The sequence below is a fragment of the Sinocyclocheilus rhinocerous genome, unplaced genomic scaffold (assembly GCF_001515625.1).
Source record: "Sinocyclocheilus rhinocerous isolate Xijiao unplaced genomic scaffold, SAMN03320098_v1.1 scaffold975, whole genome shotgun sequence".
NCBI classification, from domain to species: domain Eukaryota; kingdom Metazoa; phylum Chordata; class Actinopteri; order Cypriniformes; family Cyprinidae; genus Sinocyclocheilus; species Sinocyclocheilus rhinocerous.
In genome coordinates this window covers 693,117-698,038 of record NW_015628726.1, presented here as the reverse complement: position 1 = coordinate 698,038, position 4,922 = coordinate 693,117, and the positions used below count along the sequence as shown (strand labels likewise).

Here is a 4,922-nt window from a genome sequence, read left to right as displayed (position 1 = left end):
TAAACATGGTGATTATCTCTAATATGGACACCCAACATAATATATGATATTTACCATCTGAATCTAACCATGTCATGTCAACAAATGGAAAAGTCAGCCATCTATTAATTATCATGTTAATTACTGTGCGCCTTTAACCCCAACTGCAGGGGCGCTTTTTACCCCAAATACCATACTTTTACATATTTGTTTGTTATTTAAAAACTGTTGCTTTAATTATCTTAAACAAAATAGAAAATCATAAAGAAAACCTTTGTCTCAAAATAAATGCATTAATTTTAGCGATTCTCATTTGCTACTTAAATCTACAACATTTAAAAAAACATAAAATATTAGATCAAGTAAGCACAGAATCAACTTTGCACTGCTGCGCGTGCGTCAAGGAATCTTAAACAAAATAGAAAATCATAAAGAAAACCTTTGTCTCAAAATAAATGCATTAATTTTAGCGATTCTCATTTGCTACTTAAATCTACAACATTTAAAAAAACATAAAATATTAGATCAAGTAAGCACAGAATCAACTTTGCACTGCTGCGCGTGATCGCGTCAAGGATCAGACAAAAATACATGTGCATCTTGAAAAGCGGATGTTTTGGAAAGTGCTACGCAACGTTTTTGCCTGTAGCCCAGTTGTACCCTAATATATAATAAATACTATTATATTTTAGTAATAGAAATAATTTTTATTACTAGTACTAATTTCTAAATGTAATTGTTCATTTATTATTATTATTATTATTATTATCATCATCATCATCATCAATGTTCATATTTATTTTAATAATGTGACTATGTGTGGACTATGTGGACTGATTAAGGAAAAAGAGATCTTAGTGCTTCCAGAGACAGTTTGTGTGAAAAGAAAACTGGGCTCTGTTGAACTCTGGTTAGTTTTTCAGTTTGTCAACTGAAAAATCTTTTGAGTTTGATTATTTCAACGTGGACTTATGAATGGACACTTATAAAGAGGATCTGTTTCTGTCTGGCAGTTGAATGTGGGTAGAACATCATGTAAAGTGTAGACAAAAAGCATCATAGTTTGTAGTTTTTGCACACCCTTTTTCCAGAGAAAAAGAAAGAGATAAAGAATGAGAGAAAGACAGAGGCATGGCTGTTTAGTAGTCATCTGAAGTGCTGGATGTAATTAGAGCGAGGTCATGCATTCCCTCCTCACACTGCAGCAGAAGGAATACAGCGAAGCAGAGAGGATGTTTCATCTAACCTTGTCTTATGCTGGCATTCTCCTGGCAGACTTTAAAACGACTCGTCTCCATGGAGTTCATATCTAGACAAGCTCCCGCTCCACACATGCATGGACATCAAACAAATCAAACTGAAAAGAGAGTGAAGGAGGCAGAGAGAGAAATGGGAAGAATGAGCATGACACATACAGAGCTTAAAATACATCAGAAGTTAGGACTGAATGATAGGACCAAATGATGATTCTTTCTTTTCCTGACACCTATTCACAAGATGGTTTTGTTATAGAAATGAGCATTCGTCATGCAGGTCATTCTGACCTGGTTGAATGGAATAAATGGACATGCACTTGGCAGGGCAGATCCATCGATCCATCAGTCTAAAATACATGTGAGAGTTTGTATCATTGCATTTGTAGGCAGGATGTGATGCATCCAAGGCAAAAGTCAAGCCACCGTCTTCAATATTAAATGAGCTAAATGTGACCAATGACAAACAAAAAGATTTTACTTATGAATGAATCAATCCCTGCATGTGAATATGCCTACTTCCCTACTATACAGTAGGCAAAAAACATGTCCGAATTCATAGTATTCATAAAAAGTACCTTATTTACTACTTCTGATGGAATTCTGAAGCGCGTTTTCGATGGACTCTTTACTATCCCATGAGGCCACAGGGGAGGACTGATACGGTACGCCACATGACAGTGGCAACATGGCAGATGAAATACGCTTGAATTTCATTTATACTACACACATTCATATTATATAAAACATTTTTTTTTTAACAACGCAAAGCTAGTTTCAAACCAAATGTAGTATCTACTATCGATTTTAGATGCAGCAGTTGACTTTTTTTTAATGAATCATTGATTCATTGAACTGTTTCATTCAAAACAATGATTTGTTCAGTAACAAGTGATAGTCTTTATGAGTGAGTCATTGAATCATTTAGTCAACCAGTTTGTTCAAAACAAAATCTTGGTGACTTTGTGTCTTTATAAATGAGTCATTGAATAATTTCAGGGATACTGGATGCATAAATATCCAATTAAATATCCAATTAATCCATTAAAAATATTATATAATTATTTAAAATGTATCCTTTATTAATCAATTAATAAACACTTTTGTATAATCATATAAAATTAATATTAAAAATTATACTAAATATTTGGTCATTGCACACAATGCCATCATAGATCAAACTTTGCAGGGAATAGGGACAAACAGTGCTGTTGTGCTTTTGGTTGCCATTTTGTGTTAAAAGAGGCTTTTTTCAAAATAGCTTAAAATCTCAAAAGTCAAACTTACCAAGAACTGATATTGGTAGTTTAAATGTATTTTGTGTAAAATTTGTATTCTCTGCCCCGTGCACTTCTAATTCAATTTTCAGGAAGGTATAATTAAAATCCGGAAAAGAAATGGATATTTGTGTCTCAGTGGTCTGTAAAAACAGCAACAAACAACTTAATTAAAATCAATGGTGTGAGATTTTAGGTTGGAAAGTGCTCATTTTGAACTTGTATTTCCCCCTACCTGTAATTCAGTTCTTGAACTAGCCCGGCTTATAACATGGCAAAAGAGGAACTCCCGTTCACAAAATTCAAATCACAAATAATACTACTGATGAAAAAGAACGGGTTGAATGTTAACTACTTTCGTTTCCATATAACTATAAACTACGATAAAAGTTCATCAGCATGCATTGATTAATAGCATGTTGTAGCGTAAAAAAATAAATAAATAAAAAACCGTGCTCGTGCAGCCAACTGAGAAAGTTAATCGCAAAAGAGCGACCAGTGGGAAGAATGAGTCTGGAGCCCTGAATCGCCCAGCTCCCCCTGTCAATGATCTAGCACTCCCTCAGCACCTGTGTTCAAAATTCTCTGGCGCTGCCCCTGGTACATGATGTATTTTTGAAAAGCAAAAATTAAGTTTGTCCAACTCTAAACCCAGTCCCCAAGTAAATTAGGTTATTAAATAAAAAACTAGCAAAACGAGTTGCGAGGTGTCCCCACGACTTTTCAAAGCAAAGTTATGCCACTGTTGGGGTCGCTTCAACCCGCGGACATGAACAACAACCCGCGGAAATAGTGTTAAGTAGCCCAATTCTACGGGAAAACCGCGGACTTGGCAACACTGCTTATGAACCGACCGCGTTTTCTTGGTTACCGCTGTAAACAAAGCAGAGTTGCGCTTTATACGGAGAAGAAAATGCCATTGCCATCGAAACTTTTCTCAAGACAGTACCCTTCAGTGATACATTAATATAACCCCATAAATGTAATGCATTTTGTACTTATTTTACTGTTCTTTTCGGGATCTACTGGGACAGTGATACGATCTACCAGTCGATCGCGATCTGCGGGTTGGCGACCACTGGTCTAAACAGACTATGGCACTGATAGAAGAAATAAGAATATTTATGTATTCTGCAGCTTGGTTCTTGTCAGTATCTGCCTGATTAGGCTGACCTGGCCTTGCCAATATTTCCATAGACCTTATTTGATAATTTAATTGCTTAATAACCGCTAATTCATTGCTAATTGGCAGCAAATAAGCTGCGCTTAAATATGAACTAAATTTGCTTATTAATTGCTGATGTGATTCAAGTTGTCACAACTGTCAAGCTTGATAACACCAGGTCGTCTTAACACAGCGCGCTCTCTCATTTTAGGTCCAGTTCGTTAACTTCCCCTTTTTTATGTGTCATCGCCGCGTGTCTCTCTGCACTGTCTCGTGGTGTCATGAGTTGTGTCTGGATGTCTGTTTATAGCTGCGTGGTGTCAGGGCAAAATAACTCTGAAATCACTTTGTAAGACTAAATCCTTCCTGTTTATCCCTGCTGCGGCTGATAAGACGGCGCATGAAAAAGGTGATGCAATGCTCGCTGCTTCTTTTAGAATCGCAATCAGGATCAAAATTACTTTTATCTATCGTGTGATACTAAACTTGTGTCAGAACAGTTCTACACACAAATAATTTTCCTTTGATGCATGGTGCTAATTGTTTTAATGGCTTAAGAAGGCTCAGTATTTTAAAGTATTACAGAGAAAATATGCAAATGTGGCAGACAAGGCCAGCCAATTACAAACTGAAAGACAATGTGTACAAACATCTATCAGACAATTATTTTGTTTTCCAACCAAGGGGTCAAGGTTTTGCTGGGCACATGTACATATTTTTATTGCAATTAAATATTTATATTTAATTATATTTTTAATATAAGTTATAATATACAGTATATTATAAATTGGTAACACTTTACAATAAGGTTCATTAGTTAAAGGGGTCATATGATGCTATTTTAAAGATCATTATTTTGTGTATTTGGTGTAACAGAATATGTTGACATGCTTTAATTTTCAAAAAACAATTTTAAAGATCATTATTTTGTGTATTTGGTGTAACAGAATATGTTGACATGCTTTAATGTTCAAAAAACACATTATTTTTCAAATACTGTACATTATTGTAGTTCCTCTATGCCCCACCTCTCTCAAATGCATCATTTTCTACAAAGCCCCTCCTTCCGACCCAGTGCATTGTGATTGGCCAAACACCACAAGCACGCGTCGGAAACGTAACGTCCCTTTCCATAATCGCGAGCTTCAGCTTTAAACATAAATGTAAAGACAGTACATAATGTCCTTAGTTTTACCATCAGTTCAAGCCCGAAAGGGCAACAGAGTCGCGTGACAGACACAGTGATGA

General features: G+C 35.7%; 1 long non-coding RNA gene across 1 annotated transcript in view; it reads right to left on the bottom strand.

Moving 5' to 3' along the window:
- Positions 1 to 4,922, bottom strand: part of LOC107738437 (uncharacterized) — a 14,833-nt gene that overhangs the window by 5,607 nt on the left and 4,304 nt on the right. The window contains exon 3 of the long non-coding RNA XR_001639880.1: positions 1,752 to 1,755. This is a non-coding gene — a long non-coding RNA (uncharacterized LOC107738437). The remainder of the gene's footprint in view (positions 1 to 1,751; positions 1,756 to 4,922) is intronic.